This window comes from Cannabis sativa, chromosome X, assembly GCF_029168945.1.
Source record: "Cannabis sativa cultivar Pink pepper isolate KNU-18-1 chromosome X, ASM2916894v1, whole genome shotgun sequence".
Taxonomy (NCBI): Eukaryota; Viridiplantae; Streptophyta; class Magnoliopsida; order Rosales; family Cannabaceae; genus Cannabis; species Cannabis sativa.
Window position 1 is genome coordinate 64,254,577 of NC_083610.1, and position 18,812 is coordinate 64,273,388.

Below are 18,812 nucleotides of genomic sequence, written 5' to 3' on the forward strand. Positions count from 1 at the left end.
ACATATAAAGTTTAGTAAACCTTACATTGGGTGCAGCGGAATATAATGACTCCTTCCGTTCAGATCTCTAGCCCTTGTTTCCTTTCTGTAGCAGAGCATCACCAAGATCTGAACCTGGATCTCTTTCTCTCCTTCCTTTGATGCTGATTCTCCTTCTTTTTGGTTGATTTTCCACAGTCTCACACACTATGATTGAGATACCACTTGATGTGTGTGGGCACTCACTCATTCACTCAAGGATTTCGAAATTTAGAGAAGAAAAGAAGAGAGAAGTGGTTCGGCCTAGAGAAAAGAATAGGAGGCTCAGTTTTCATCTGACAGAATTGACAAAGTTAAGTGTGAATGAGAGCCATCACTATCTATTTATAGGTAACCACCTAGGTTTAAGTTAGAATTATTTGGCATTAAAAATAATGAAAAAATAAGTGATAAAACCCTATAAGTGTGGCCGGCCATGGGCCTTGGATAATGGGCCTCACTTATGCAATTTTGCTGTTTTATCATTCCTGCATCTTATTTTCTCAAAAACGCCAATTTTCAAATTCAACCATTTAAATGCCAATTCTAATTATTTAATAACTAAAAATTAATTATTAAATAATATTGTCATTTAATATATTTATTAATTAGACATATAAAGTCTCTTAATTAATAAATAAACCTAGAATCTCTTTTCTTTACAATTTCGCCATTGCTTAGTGAAAATTCACAAAGTAAACATAGTCTAACTTTAGAATTATAATTGATTAATCAAAATCAATTAACTGAGTCTTACAAGCAGTATAGTCTCAACTAGTATGAGGACCAGGGTCTATATATCCGAGCTTCCAATAAGCAGATCAAGAATTCATATCTTAAATTCACTGACTTATTAATTCTTCATTGAATCCACGCATAGAACTTAGAATTGCACTCTCAGTATATAGAACGCTCTATATGTTCCACGATATAGATACGTCATTAGTTATCCATTGTTATAATCCTAATTTGATCAATGATCCTCTAATAGATGATCTACATTGAATAGGCACTAAGTTACCGTTACACCTTCAATGTATTTTATCCTTAAAACACTTAGCTCCGTATAAATGATATTTCAGCAAAGTGAAATGAGATCTCCACCATTTATCTCTGTTTAGCCAAACTCGAAGGATATCATTGTTTCACTTCTAAATCCCTATAGAAGTTATAGATTTCATATTTCTGTTAGCGCTCCCACTCAATTATACTATCATGTTCCCGAAATGTACGTATTGTTGGGTTTTATGCCCTAAATAAAACTCATTTCAAAATAATCAGATTTACTTATTAATAAAGATCAGAAATAACATTTTATGTTGCATGGTTCACATGATTTATTTCATGATTATATGTATATAATGAATGAATTGTTTTTAAGTCCAGAACATATGAGTTTGTTAAAGATTATAGTGTTGTCAGCACAGTGGAATATAATCTTTATTATATGTTCAAAAGTTTATTCCCTGATTTGTCAGAACACTGGATTTAGACTGACATGGTATAATCAGCAATAGGTATTCTTACACCTTGGAAAAGTGTTATGTCCTTTACAGGACATTGGCAAAGTTTACCAGTATCGGATGTATGGAGTATACCTCGGAAGGGACCGATATTGAAATTTGATTAGATATATTTAAATTTACCGTAATATCTATTCAATTCAATATCACCTGTTGATCCTAGATCAAATGATCTTAATCCTGATATGGTTAGGTTCAATCTCAAGAGTGTTACTCGTGTTCTTTGATTTGTTAGTTAAGCCTACTTTTGGGTCATGGTGATACGTACATTTTGGGAACACGGTAATGCAATTGAGTGGGAGCGCTAACATAAATATGGAATCTATAGCTTCTATTTGGCAAATAGAAAGTAAAGGATGATTTCCTTCGAGCTTAACCAAACGAAGATAAATGGTGGAGATCTCATTTTACTTAGCTGAAATATCATTTATACAAGGTTAAGTGTTTTAAGGATAAAATACATTGAAGGTGTAGCGGTAACAGTAGTGCCTTTTCAATGTAGATCATCTATATAGAGGATCATTGATCACATTAGGGTTATAACAATGGATAACTAATGACGTGTCTATATCATGGAACATATAGAGCGTTCTATATGACTGAGAGTACAATTCCAAGTTCAAAGTGTGGATTCAATGAGGAATTAATAAGTTAGGGAATTTACTTGGTAAATTCGGTTCAACTTATTGGCAGCTCGGTTATATAGACCCATGGTCCCCATACTAGTTGAGACCATACTGCTTGTAAGACTCAGTTAATTGATTTTAATTAATCAATTAAAATTCTAAAAGTCAGACTATGTCTACTTTATGAATTTTCACTAAGCAAGGGCAAAATTGTAAAGAAAAGAGTTTCTAGGTTTATTTATTGATTAAGAGACTTTATATGTCTAAATTAATAAATATATTAAATGGAAATATCATTTGATAATTATTTTCAAGTTATTAAATAATTAGAATTGGCATTTAAAAAGTTAAATTGGAAAATTGGCATTTTTGAGAAAATGAGAATGGAAAATAACAAAAATGGGAAAGTTGCAAAGTGAGGCCCAATCCCTTTCTATGGCCGGCCCTATGCATAGGAAATTCTATTTGTAGTTTCCATTATTTTAATGCCATACAATTCTAACCTAAACCTAGAGGGTTTTCTATAAATAGAAAGTGTTGGCTTGAGGAAAGACACACATCTTTGATCACTCTGTTTCCCTCAGAAAATGCCTCACACGCCTCTCTCTCTTTTCTTCTCTCTAAATTTCGAAACTTTGAGTGAATGAGTAGTGCCCACACACATCAAGTGGTATCTCAATCATATTATGTAAGACTATGGAAATTCTGCATCAAAGAAGGAGAAAAGAAGATCCAGGTTCAGATCTTGATTATGCTCTGCTACAGAAAGGAATCAAGGGCTAGAGATCTGAACGAAAGGAGTCATAATATTCTGCTGCACCTACTGTAAGGTTTTCTAACTTTATATGTGTTTATTTTAATTGTTTTAGAATTCATATTAGGGTGTTAATCAAACATACTTGTTAGTAAATCTAGATCCTGGTAAAATAATTTCCAACAACTGGCACCAGAGCCATGGTAATGATTTACTTTCATGTAATATGAATTAAAACGATGATTTATATGTTTTTGTGTTGATTTGGATGGTTTCATGTTGGTTTATGTGTTGTTTGATGAATGTTGATGTTGTACAGTTTCGTTTTCCATAAAAAATATTTTTTCAATTTTTGAAAATATTTTATTTGGATTCCTTGTTAAAAATTAAGCAATTTTGTTTTTTACGGAACTCGATTCCGATAAAAATTGAGAAAGTTATGAATTTTTGAATTTTGGATGCCATGGCTGTCGAGTGGGTGCATCGGGTGCACCAAACACTCGGACGAGCGAGGCACGCGCGCGCCCATCACCCTGCAGCTGACCGAGGCTTCTCGGTTAGGGACCCTGCAAACGCCGATGTTTCTCGGCGTCAACTCCTCCTCCGCGCGTGCAAGGCTGGTTTTGTAGCCTATCTGGGCTGCACGTGCAGCCCTAGTGGCAGTTTCCCAAAAAGTTGCGATTTTTGGGGTTTTTCCCCAAAAATCCAAATTTTGTTTCATGGGATTGTTTCCCAAAAATTCATTTTTCCATTTTTAAATATTTCTAAATTGAAATGTTTCCAATTTTAAATATTTCTTTTTTGGAATATTTTTCAATTTTAAATATTTCCTATTATGGTGAGATTTAAAAATTTATGAACTTCTTTAATATTTATTTATTATTTAATTATAAGATTAGATATTTTGATATTTAAGATATTTTAAATTAAAAGATAACTTTGTCTTTTTATTTAAAATATTATATTAAAATTATCTTATATGACAAATTAAATAATTAATAAATTTGAAATTAACATAGATATTTTTATAGATATACTTACCATAATGTTTTCAAATTCAAAAATTTGTTATTTTGTTAAATATTTAATTATTTATAAATTATAAGTTTAAAAATGATATTTTTCTATACATATATATATATCATTTTTTTCTTATTGGAAATTTATAAATCATATCTTAAATATTTAAATAACATAGATATTTTTGTAGAAATTTGAATATTGCTTAATTTGAGATATTTTGACATATAATTATGGTAATTATTATTCATTTATTCTTTTATTCCTAAAATAATAATTATCTAACCAAATCTATTTTAAAATAGGTTTATTTTATTAAATTATAAGATCTGAAAGTGATATTGAAGATTCTTTCCTTTCAAATCATTGATCTTATTAGATATTTAATTTAATTTGATTCAAATAAACCTAGATATTTTAAAATTAGTTTCCTTTATTTGGTTAGTTTAAGAATAATAATTTAATTATATTAATATCTTAATTCACATCTGTTACATGGACAATGTTTGTTTATTTATATTGTTTATTCAAAACATTTTAACAAACCTATTATTTATCTGATCTAAATTGCTATGATTAACTTGTTGACAGATCCTATGATCTGATTTTAATCATAGTCCAATTGACGATAGATCTTATAAATAATTTGTAACAGGTAAATTTTGTACTTCTTTCATCTGTGTAAACCTAGTAACATGATAGGGCCCATCCAAATCATTTGACCTGTGTGAGCCTATATGTTTGCTATTGGGCTTAGATGCATATAGGAAGTCCATTTAAGTTTTTACTAAGTAAATGGACTGGGTTGCTAAAATAAATTTTGACATAAGGAAATTTATTTAGGTCCAATTAGATTTGGGCTTATTCAATTAATAACAGTTGTTCATTTTAAGGTTAAATTCCTCTCTTATGGGCCTTCTGTGAGAGTTGGGGGCCAATAGAAGTGGGTACGACATACTGAACCCAGCTCCCCCTCACATGAACTACCTCAATTGTGAAGGCCCATTTGCCTTATTTAAATAATTGTATTAGGTTAATTATATTAGTCTAACCTAATTAAAATTGAATTAGCAACATAATTAACTTTTAAAATATATGAAATTTATTTTCATGTAATATTTTAAAGTTAATTTTAGAAAAACACTTAGTTAATGATATATTCTAGATAGTTATTTCTAGTACTAGTTATTATTTCTAATATTAAATAGGAAAATATCATTGATTGTGAAATTAATTGTCTAATAAATTAATTTTGGTACAATCTAAGTTTAGTATATTTTCCTAGTATTAAACTAGAATTAATAATTAAGTTTTCTCTTTACTTAATTATTTATTTCTTGAATTTAATACATTTAATTAAATTGAAAAATCAATATCTAAGTTGATTTTCATCATGATACTTAAATATTGTTATTATCATGTTATTTAATTAAAAGTTGAAAACTATCTTAAGTTTGGAATCTTATTTCAGAATAACTTAAAGCTGAATAATTTTCAAAATATATTTTATTTTATTTTATTAATCATTTCCAAAAAAATTTCGAAATTGCATTTCCTTAATGCAGAAATTTCGAATTTTATTTGAAAAATAGATTAAAGTTGAAAATTATTTATTTAATTTTAGACCAACTTAAATCATTGATTTTTTCATTTAATGATTAATTAAAATAAATGAACTAAAATATATTATAATTAGAATTTGAATTAATTAGTCCATGAAAGTCTAGATAGATATTATCTGTTTTACTTGAAGTATTTTTCTAGTGTATTTAATTAAATAGAAAATTAATATTTAAGTTGATTTTTAATCATGATACTTAAATATTTGAAAATTTTCTTAGATATTTAATTAAATAGGAAAATTATATTTTTTGTTGAAAATTAATGTTTATTAATTTTGGGCCAACATAAAATTAGAGTAATTTTTCAGGATTTATTTTTATTTTATTTTAAAGCATTTTCGAAATGCAATGTATATTTATAGAAAATTAAATTTGAGTTGTAAATTAATTTAAATTAATTTTGTAACAACTTAAATTGAATATTTTTATAAATATTGATTGGAAATTATTACTAAGATGGAAATAATTCAAGTTATTTTCATATGCATCTAAGTAAAATTTATAAATATTAAATTAAAATTTATATTTAGAATTTTTCATTCTAAATTGGAAATTTTAACTAAATAAATATATATTTAAAATAAATAGATTAAATAAATATTAGAAGAAAATACACTTTAAATAATGAGCTTTATTATGATAAGGATATTCGATCTCCATTGTTGGTTTTACATAGCTATTGTTTCAGTGAGTAATCCTCCCTAATGGAAGAACGTTCATTAGCAAGTTACCACCGTTTAATCTCGAAAGATAAGTAATCTTGTAAGTTTTTTATATAGTTTATGATCACCCTAATGGTGGCGACTGTATAAGACTTGCAAGAATATGAAACAATGGTGGAAGCTCATAAGATAGAATAGCCTTGACTCTCGCCTAAACGGGACAACGCGGATTCCAATCTTGATCGAATAAAAGGTTGCTAGAATGTTGGTCATTTTAGATGAGCTGGCAACTCTATTAAATGGATGGTAGCTTTGACTCTCGCCTAAACGGGACACTGATATCAGTTTGTTGAAAACCTTGGAAATTATTTAGGATTGTATGTTTTAGTATTTTCACTTGTCATTCCTACTTGCTATATGCTTAATAATTTCTGAATTGTGTATGAATTTGTATTGAACCATGTTATTTTCTGTTATTAAATTGTAGTTTAATTTCGAATCTTCATTGTTGGTCTAACTTGGTTTGTTTTTCTAATGAGATAAATCCCTAATGAATTTTCACCATTAGACATACATAATAGTGTTAGATCTCGAAAGATAAATATTGTATATGCAACATCTAGCTGTTCATCAATTGATGACACCTTAGACTAGTAATTTTACAATATGAAACAAGAAGATTGTATAAATAAGATTACTTTGACTCTCGTTAATCGAAGCATCGTTGGATTCTTATTCATAAACGAAATTATCCTAATTCCTCTTAGCTTATTCATTTCGAATTAGCTTAATACCATATCATTGGATGAATGGTCTATAAATCATATAAAGTCTTATTTTCTCTTAAAAAATTAGATGACGCATATGATTATATTCCCGGAATTCTATCCCAAAATGATATAAATCCTCAATCTTAGATATCTCCTACTTGTATAGGCAAATAATAGAGTTAGACTAGTAGTGGTGGTCCAAGAAAGAGTTACTAATTATACTGTTACACTTTCACAAGTGTTTAATAACCATTTTCTAGCAAAGGATTCAAACTGTATGAGTTTAGTATTCTGTGACCAGAATCCACTTGCACTATTCTAAGAACTCTTTGATGTAACTAAAGTAAGTCATCAAAAGATACAACCACATATTTTATAAATCTATGGCATTTGTATCTTGTTCATAGTTGTTTTGACAAGACCATTCTCTACAAAGAGTTAATATGCCTATATCCACTGAAGTTAAGTTCATCTCATTCGCAGATGGATGTACATTCAGGGGTGGATATGAGTTTTCGTTGTATTCTTAAAACGATCACTCTAGATTTTACCTTATGCAAAAGAAATTTGAAATGTTTGAAAAATTTCATGAATTTTTAGCAATTGTAAGTGGTTAAAGATCTTGCGAACTGATAGGAGTGGAGAAAAAGTTAGTAGATATGCAGTTCAAAGATCATTTATTTTACAATTTTATTACCATTACATCCGACTAAAATACAACCATTACATCATTCTAAAATTGTATTACCATAGAAGGACTTAGGCAACGACTAGTAACTAATCATCAATATGCAAATCGAAATTTCTGGGGAGAGGTATGTTTGGATATAAGTCCAAAAATCAATTTAATGATCTTTGAACTGTATATCTACTAAACTCCACCCCTATCAGTTCGCAAGATCTTTAACCACTTACCTTAATGGTTTATCACCATTGCTAGAAATTCATGAAATTTTTCAAACATTTCAAATTTCTTTTGCATAAGGTAAAATCTAGAGTGATCATTTTAAGAATACAACGAAAAACTCATATCCACCCCTGAATGTACATCCATCTACGAATGAGATGAACTTACTTTCATTGGATGTAGGCATATTAACTCTTTGCAGAGAATAATCTTGTTAAAAACACTATGAACAAGATACAAATGCCATAGATTAAAAAAAATGTGGTTGTATTTTTTGATTTAAGAAATTCTTCCATGGCTTTATCTTCTCTGGAATAGTTGAGACTTTTCCTTAGATAAACAAAATCTATATCTAAGAATTTGTGAAGCTTCTATAGATTGCCATTGGAAAGAAAATGCTTCAGCATCTTACTGCTTGCATTAGAGTAAGTAATTACCAGGTATACCACAAGCCATAGGTTTAGATAAACTCAAAACCTACAATACTAGGAACAGGAAGTTTTGTGAAGTCCATTGAATAGACTTATGAACGAAAATTTCCTTTCATGTCCTTGTAATAGAAAACTTTAGGTTACTCCATGTGAATGGATCAAACCATAGTTCTATTGGCTTTCTTCTTAGTTTCTTATCTTGACAATCCATTACTTGTATAAACTCACAATGGATTTTAATCACTACTGTCTTCCAAGTCATGAGAAGGTGAGTTCCTAGAAACTCTCCCGCTACAACAAGGTACCGTGAATTATGTCTAAGAAAACTAAATGGTATCGACCTCTTCGGTTGTGTTAAGACAACAGAGGCAGTGGGATCATCTTGTAACGAATAAGATGATAGAACACTTATGGAATCAAGAAAAAAATATCTCCTTTATTTGCTACTTTATTTTCAGACTTAGTCATTTTCTTAAAAAAGTAGTATTTGTTTAAACAAACACTTTCTTATCTAATGACTATGGGATTCTCCACCCCTAATCACTTAGAATAGCTAACAAACATGCAAACCAAGGTTAGCAGTTCTAGCTTTTCTTAAGATTTCGATTAGGTCATCCATGAATCTAGTAATGATTTACATAAAGTATACAACCATTGCATCATTCTGAGATTATATTACCATAGAAGGATTTAGGCAATGACTAGTAACTAATCATCAATATGCAACTCGAATTTCTAGGGAGGTAAGTTTGGATATAATTTAAAAATCAAATAAATGATCTTTGAACTGCATATCTACTAACCTTTTCTCCACTCCTATCAGTTCGCAAGATCTTTAACCACTTACCATTGCTAGAAATTCATGAAATTTTTCAAACATTTCAAATTTCTTTTGCATAAGGTAAAATCTAGAGTGATCGTTTTAAGAATACAACGAAAACTCATATCCACCCCTGAATGTACATCCATCTGCGAATGAGATGAACTTAACTTCAGTGGATATAGGCATATTAACTCTTTGCAGAGAATGGTCTTGTCAAAACAACTATGAACAAGATACAAATGCCATAGATTTATAAAATATGTGGTTGTATCTTTTGATGACTTACTTTAGTTACATCAAAGAGTTCTTAGAATAGTGCAAGTGGATCCTGGTCACAGTATACTAAACTCATATTCCATACAGTTTGAATCCATTTATAGAAAATGATAACTAAACACTTGTGAAAGTGTAACTGTATTGTAATCTGGAATTAGAAATATAAGAAAATTTCTGTTTGGAATCTAAAATTAAAGTCAAAGACTTAAATTTATACCAAATATAATGAGTAATTCTTTCTTGGACCACCACTACTAATTTAACTCGAAGTTTGATTTGCCCATACAAGTAGGAGATTTCTAAGATTGAGGATTTTTATCATTTTGGGATAGAATTTCGGGAATATAATCATATGCGTCATTAAAATTCTTAAGAGAAAATAGAATAACATGAAATGATTTATAGACCATTCATCCAATGATATGGTATTAAGCTAATTCGAAATGAATAAGCTAAGAGGAATTAGGATAATTTCGTTTATAAATAAGAATCCAACGATGCTTCGATTAGCGAGAGTCAAAGTAATCTTATTTATACAATCTTCTTGTTTCATATTGTAAAAGTACTAGTCTAAGGTGTCATCAATTGATGAACAGCTAGATGTTGCATATACAATATTTATCTTTCGAGATCTAACACTATTATGTATGTCTAATGGTAAAAATTCATTAGGGATTTATCTCATTAGAAAAACAAACCAAGTTAGACCAACAATGAAGATTCGAAATTAAACTACAATTTAATAACAGAAAATAACATGGTTCAATACAAATTCATACACAATTCAGAAATTATTAAGCATATAGCAAGTAGGAATGACAAGTGAAAATACTAAAACATACAATCCTAAATAATTTCCAAGGTTTTCAACAAACTGATATCAGTGTCCCGTTTAGGCGAGAGTCAAAGCTACCATCCATTTAATAGAGTTGCCAGCTCATCTAAAATGACCAACATTCTAGCAACCTTTTATTCGATCAAGATTGGAATCCGCGTTGTCCCATTTAGGCGAGAGTCAAGGCTATTCTATCTTATGAGCTTCCACCATTGTTTCATATTCTTGCAAGTCTTATACAGTCGCCACCATTAGGGTGATCATAAACTATATAAAAAACTTACAAGATTACTTATCTTTCGAGATTAAACGGTGGTAACTTGCTAATGAACGTTCCTCCATTAGGGAGGATTACTCACTGAAACAATAGCTATGTAAAACCAACAATGGAGATCGAATATCCTTATCATAATAAAGCTCATTATTTAAAGTGTATTTTCTTCTAATATTTATTTAATCTATTTATTTTAAATATATATTTATTTAGTTAAAATTTCCAATTTAGAATGAAAAATTCTAAATATAAATTTTAATTTAATATTTATAAATTTTACTTAGATGGATATGAAAATAACTTGAATTATTTCCATCTTAGTAATAATTTCCAATCAATATTTATAAAAATATTCAATTTAAGTTGTTACAAAATTAATTTAAATTAATTTACAACTCAAATTTAATTTTCTATAAATATACATTGCATTTCAAAAAATTGAGGTATTTAAGAGTACTATTTTTGAAAAATGCTTTAAAATAAAATAAAAATAAACTCTGGAAAAATTATTCTAATTTAATGTTGGCCATAAATTAATTAATAAAATTAATTTACAACAAAAAATATAATTTTCCTATTTAATTAAATATATAAGAAAAATTTAAAATATTTATGTATAATGATGAAAATCAACTTAAATATTAATTTTCTATTTAATTAAATACACTAGAAAAATACTTCAAGCAAAACAGATAATATCTATCTAGACTTTCATTGACTAATTAATTCATTTTCTAATTATTATATATTTTATTTCATTTATTTTAATTAATCATTAAATGAAAAAATTATTGATTTAAGTTGTTCCAAAATTAAAATAAATAATTTGCAACTTTAAACTATTTTTCAAATAAATTCGAAATTTCTGCATTTAAAAAATGCAATTTCGAAATTGTGGGAAAAAGATTAATAAAATAAAATAAAATATATTTTGAAAATTATTCAAATTTAAGTTATATGAAATAAGATTTCAAACTTAAAATAATTTTTAATTTTAATTAAATAACATGAAAATAATAATATTTAAGTATCATGATGAAAATCAACTTAAATATTTAAATTTTCATTTTAATTAAATGTATTAAATTCAAGAAATAAATAATTAAGTATAGAGAAGGCTTAATTATTAATTCTAATTTAATACTAGGAAAAATATACTTAACTTAGATTGTACCAAAATTAATTATTAAACAATTAATTTCACAATCTATGATATTTTCCTAATTAAATATTAGAAAAAATAACTAGTTCTAGAAATAACTATCTAGAATAATTTCATTTCCTAAGTGTTTTTCTAAAATTAACTTTAAAATATTAAATCAAAAAAATAAATTTCATATATTTTAAAAGTTAATTATGTTGCTAACTCAATTTTAATTAGGTTAGACTAATATAATTAACCTAATACAATTATTTAAATAAGGCAAATGGGCCTTCACAATTGGGGTAGTTCATGTGAGGGGGAGTTGGGTTCAGTATGTCGTACCCACTTCTATTGGCCCCCAACTCTCACACAAGGTCCAAAAGAGAGGAATTTAACCTTTAAATAAACAATTGTTATTCATTGAATAAGCCCAAATCTAATTAGGCCTAAATAAATTTACTTATGTCAAAATTTATTTTAGCAACCTAGTCCATTTACTTAGTAAAACTTAAATGGGCTTCCTATATGCATCTAAGCCCAATAGCAAACATATAGGCTCACACAGGTCAAAAGATTTGGATGGGCCCTATCATGTTACTAGGTTTACACAGATGAAAGAAATTGCAAAATTTACCTGTTACAAATTATTTATAAGATCTATTGACAATTGGACTATGATTAAAATCAGATCATTGGATCTGTCAACAAGTTAATCATAGCAATTTAGATAAAATAAATAATAGGTTTGTAAAAAAAAAATTAAATACATAATAATATAATCAAACAATATAAACAATAATAACTGATCTGGAATATCTGGAAAGTAAGCTAAAATATCTCAATTTTAAAATTTAAAAAAAAAATAAATTTTAAAATAAATATCTTAACTAGAATTCAAATTTAGGTTGTTAGAGAATATTTGAAAAAATTCAAAATTCAACAGACTTCTAAATTTCTTAAATTCTAACAAAAAATCAAAAATATCTAACCAATTTTTCAAATATCAAGTTTATTCAAAATTTAAATTTATTTAAAATTTCTAATAAGATAATATAATATAATATCTTCAATTTAAATAAACATATTTTATTATATTCTGAGTCTTATAATTTAATAAATTTAAATATTACATAAATAAACTAATTGAAAAATAAGATATTTTATATGGTTAGAATATTTTAAAAAAAAATAAAATAATAAGTTTGAAAAATTTATGGTTTGAAACCCTAAAATATGTATTCAAACTAAACTAACCAATTTTTCAAATCTTCATGTTATTTTTGCCAAAATATAATTTTATTAAAAAAATATCTAATAAGATAAAATGTTAAACCTAACATATTCCTAATCTTATAATTTTAATTAATAAAATGTATTTTGAAAATAACAAATTTGAAAAAGATATGATATGGTTAGCTAATTTTGAAATGAGTACAAGATTATTTTTAAGAGATAATATTTTAATATCAAAGTAAGATCATTTAAAATTTAAAAAAAAAAAATAATATCTGATCTTATAATTAAAATAAATAAAATAATCTAAAATTTCAAAAATAACCATAAGGCTCCTTTGTGAGAAATCAAATTTACAAAATTCAAAGCCTACTAATATCAGAAACTAATTTTAATTAATTAAAAAATTAATAAAAATTAATTTTATTCTGAAAATTAGATTTTTAATTGAAAATTTAGATTCTACACAAAATTCTACCAAAATTTGGCTTTTTGTTTCAATGAAAAACGATTTTTGAATCAAAAGTTATGACGAAAATAAAATTGGTGCACAGGGGTATGCATTGCATACCCCTACGCGCGCGGAATGAAGGGGATGGCCGAGCTTTGAGGCTGCACGCAGCCTACTTGACTGAGGGAGCTTGACGGGACGCGTCTTCAGACAGCCCGTGTCCGAGTTTCCTCGGTCAGGATGTCTGAAATCGCGTGGAAATGCTGAGTTATCCTATGTGCGCGCACGTGTGACACTTTGAACCTGATATTTTCGTTCAACTTAAAAAGATCATAACTAATTCATAAAAAATCTAAATTAGGTTCTGTAAAAGCCTAAATTTATTAATTTTTTGTCTACCTTCCAGAAAAAATAATTCCAGATCGAAATAAAAAATATTTTAGTAACATATATTGCGATTTCTAAACTATCATCAAATAAGCACATGAACCACATGAAACCATCCAAATCAATGCAAAACATCGTTTTAATTCATATTTCATGAATTAAATCATTACCATGGCTCTGAGGCCAGTTGTTGGATATATTTTACCAGGATCTAGATTTACTAACAAGTATGTTTCATTAACATCCTAATATGAATTCTAAAACAATGAAATAAACACATATAAAGTTTAGTAAATCTTACATTGGGTGCAGCGGAATATAATGACTCCTTCCGTTCAGATCTCTAGCCTTTGATTCCTTTCTGTAGCAGAGCATCACCAAGATCTGAACCTGGATCTCTTTCTCTCCTTCCTTTGATGCTGATTCTCCTTCTTGTTGGTTGATTTTCCACAGTCTTACACACTATGATTGAGATACCACTTGATGTGTGTGGGCACTCACTCATTCACTCAAGGATTTTGAAATTTAGAGAAGAAAAGAAGAGAGAAGTGGTTCGGCCTAGAGAAAAGAATAGGAGGCTCAGTTTTCATCTGACAGAATTCACAAAGTTAAGTGTGAATGAGAGCCATCACTATCTATTTATAGGTAACCACCTAGGTTTAAGTTAGAATTATTTGGCATTAAAAATAATGAAAAAAATAAATGATAAAATCCTATAAGTGTGTCCGGCCATGGGCATTGGATAATGGGCCTCACTTATGCAATTTTGCTGTTTTATCATTCCTGCATCTTATTTTCTCAAAAACGCCAATTTTCAAATTCAACCATTTAAATGCCAATTCTAATTATTTAATAGCTAAAAATTAATTATTTATAATATTGTCATTTAATATATTTATTAATTAGACATATAAAGTCTCTTAATTAATAAATAAACCTAGAATCTCTTTTCTTTACAATTTCGCCCTTGCTTAGTGAAAATTCACAAAGTAGACATAGTCTAACTTTAGAATTATAATTGATTAATCAAAATCAATTAACTGAGTCTTACAAGCAGTATGGTCTCAACTAGTATGGGGACCATGGGTCTATATATCTGAGCTTCCAATAAGCAGATCAAGAATTTATATATTAAATTCACTGACTTATTAATTCTTCGTTGAATCCACACATAGAACTTAGAATTGCACTCTTAGTATATAGAACGCTCTATATGTTCCACGATATAGATACGTCATTAGTTATCCATTGTTATAATCCTAATTTGATCAATGATCCTCTAATAGATGATCTACATTGAATAGGCACTAAGTGACCGTTACACCTTCAATGTATTTTATCCTTAAAACACTTAGCTCCGTATAAATGATATTTCAGCAAAGTGAAATGAGATCTCCACCATTTATCTCTGTTTAACCAAGCTCAAAGGATATCATCGTTTCACTTCTAAATCCCTATAGAAGTTATAGATTCCATATTTATGTTAGCGCTCCCACTCAATTATACTATCATGTTCCCAAAATGTACGTATCACCCTGACCCAAAAGTAGGCTTAACTAAAAAATCAAAGAACATGTATAATACTCTTGAGATCGAACCTAAACATATCAGGATTAAGATCATTTGATCTAGGATCAACAGGTGATATTGAATTGAATAGATATTACGGTAAATTTTAATATATCTAATCAAAGTTCAATATCGGTCCCTTCCGATATATACTCCATACATCCGATACTGGTAAACTTTGCCAATGTCCTGGAAATGACATAACACTTATCCAAGGTGTAAGAATACCTATCGCTGATTATCCTGTCAGTCTAAATCCAGTGAACTGACAAATCAGGGAATAAACTTTCGGACATATAATCAAGATTATATTCCACTGTGCTGACAACACTATAATCATTAACAAATTCATATGTTCTGGACTTAAATAGAATTCATACATTATATATATAATCATGACATAAATCATGTGAACCATGCAACATAAAATGTTATTTATGATCTTTATTATTAAGTAAATCTGATTATATTGAAATGGGTTTTATTTAGGGCATAAAACCCAACAGTACGGACTCTATTCGTGCAATGTTGGCAAGAAGAAATCCAAAGAGGCCAAAGGGAAGTCCCGTACTACCCAATTAGTGAAAAATAAGGAATAGGCTACTCCAAGGGATCCTACACCTCCCACCCGACAAGTTCATTTAAACATAAGAATAAATGAATCGTTGGTTGAGGTTGCTAGGTCCGCTATGCCTATTGTCGAGGGTAAGGAAAAAAGATGGTGGAGGAAGAGTCGACCAATGATTCTTTAGACAATCAACGGCCAACCATCATTCTCTATGATGACACAACTCGGATCGTTGAGGGGGTGTATAGTATGAATTTTTAGTCTCTTACGTTTCCTTATATGATGTTGAACTTAGCTTTTCTTTTGTCTATTTTGCTAAGTCTTTTGCTTATTGCACAACCATGTCACGTAAGATGTTAAATCGACTCGGCAAGAGGAAGGAAGATAGATCTTCTTCTTGGGAGTCTCCTGCTAAAATTTCCTAATAAAATTCCCTCGTTCAGGGAGAGAAAACCCCTCCAGCAAAGAAGGTTGCTTATAATGCCCCAACTAGTGGAGGCCAACCCCTTGTAGAGATTGTTGTTGATCTGGTCGACCCAACTTCTTCGCCCACTGATCTTGCCTCCAAAACTTCATCTCATAGTCGACCTTCCGTCGCTCCTTCCACCAAGGCTAGGCACTCTTCCGAGGTTCTTGTCCCCCTCTCTTCTGAGAAAAAAGAGGCTAAGGGGACGGATGAAGATGAAGGGGACGGATGAGTTTAGGGTTGAGATAGTAGTCGGAGGGCTCCTCAGGGAGTTAACCAAGGTAAGAATTCTTAACAAGTATTTTATTTTAGCTCAATACATGTCGATCACTAATTCTTAACTTTGCCTTTTTTAGGTGAATCTCAAGCTCAAACATTGTTACTCTTGCGCCAAGTCTCTGACCTCTCAAGTCAAAAGTTTCTCCAAGGAACTCTAGAAGGTTTCCCAAGATACAAGGACGGACCTTGAGAAGAAAGTAAAGGCATTGGCTGACTCGAACAAACTTGGTTGGTTTTCACAAAAATATATAGCAAAACGCAGGATGAAAATCCTCAAAAATATACCATGGATCTCTGGGGAAGCACTTTCCCGACCTATTATTGAAGGGGCATCGTCATCCAAAGAGTACTTCCAACTCTTCCTCTACAACCCATTTACCCTTCCCAGCGGCAACCTGCACAATAGAACGTGTAGCCTCCTCGACAACCTCTCTAATCAAAATAGGCCTCACGGGCAGAGTTTGTTTATGTTTCTTCTTATTTTTCTTCTTTTGCTTCGGTATATCCTGCGCAGGAGTAGAAGGCATGGCCACAGGAATATCTTCATCAATCCCCTTAGATGGATACAGTGCGAACTAAATGAAATTATCTATTGGGGCCAACAGAGATATGTTGCGAGCCCTGCTCGGTAGCCAAAGAATGACTTGTGACCTTGAACGTAAGTGAACGGGGGATGGTAGTATGTCTTTGCTAGCTAGAAGGATAGGTGGTCAGCCTCCATCTCTTGTACAATATAGTAAACCCTGATGAACCCACCTATTTCGACGATCTCCTTGGCCGTCATGTCGGTCAACCAAGGATGTTCGAGCTAAGAAAAATAAAAGTAACCCGAGAATTTATGCTGCGGGCTGGACTTTAGCTCGAGCATCCAATTGGTGTGATGGGGTGATGGCATTTCCCACTGCCTTTTTGCATACAAGATAAATAGTGCAGTCATATATTTGATCTCCTTCGGTATGAATTGCATAGGGCAAATCTTATAGTAGCTGCCAGCTGGCTATCCTCTTAAAGTACGGGTGAAGGGGTAGGATCACACCCTACTGGGCATGTGGTCTGAACCACGCACAATTCCCTTCCCTGGATTGGTAGCAAGTTGTCCGTCATAGGGAAGAAAGGTTTCCACACCACCAAGAAGGCCCTTGGCCTACAAATTCTTGATTCTTTTCTACGAGAGAGTGGATGGAGGAGAAACTCACTAAGTCTTGGGTTAATCCTGATACTTGGTGGGAAGGGCTTCTTTATATTCCTTCGTGACATAGTCTTGGCCCTCAATTAGGACATTACCAAGTTCTGATATTGGCTCCCCAACCTCGTTGTGCCCTCCGTACGGTAGAGCCACAAGAGCTGCTTCTTCTTCCTCTTTAGTGCCCCGTTGGACAGACCTCCCCCTGGTTCTCGACCTTTTGCACTTCCTCATCACCAATAAGCACTTCAATATCCTCTTCAAGATATTGGCGCACTCGATATTAGCCATTACTGTAGGTTTGTTTAGTTCGCGCCACTTTCTTATGTCTGGGTGCATGTTGTGGCTGGACGGTGTGCTTTAAAATGTTCGCTAAAATTTCCACTAACACTGATACTTTCCTCAACGAATTTGGATGGCCTTTGGGTAGAGTATCTAGAATGTCTACCCAGACTCTGTATGTCTAAGATGCAGGAGGTACTGTCTCCAACCTTTGTTCAACTCCCTGAAGAACCTTTTGTACCCGTCTCTGCCAACATGGTCGAGTAATAATAATGTTGTACAATAGATTTTGAGGACTCTGATGAATCACTTGTCACCTCCCACTCATTAAAAGTTGAAGTTGATAAGCTCTTATTAGATGAAAATGAAGTTGCACGGAGCCTGGGCTGCTCATCATGAAGTAGATGAAGCAAATCTTTGTCTATCCGATGCTTACCCCCCCCCCCCCCCCAACAAAATCGCTAGGGTTCATTTAGAAAATGAAGGAGAGAGAGGTAAGAGCCAAATAGATATAATGTCTTTTCCAAAGGAAAAACATCACCGATGTTCTAATCAGATAAATTTAAGGATCAAAGGACAAAATTTCTATCCAAATGACAAAATTTCCAGAGCAAACAAGTTTAAGAACACGGGAAGAACTCGAGAAATTCCCAAAAATGTTGAGCAAGTATTTTTAAGTGTTTTCCAACAAAATGGTTTGGAATTAACA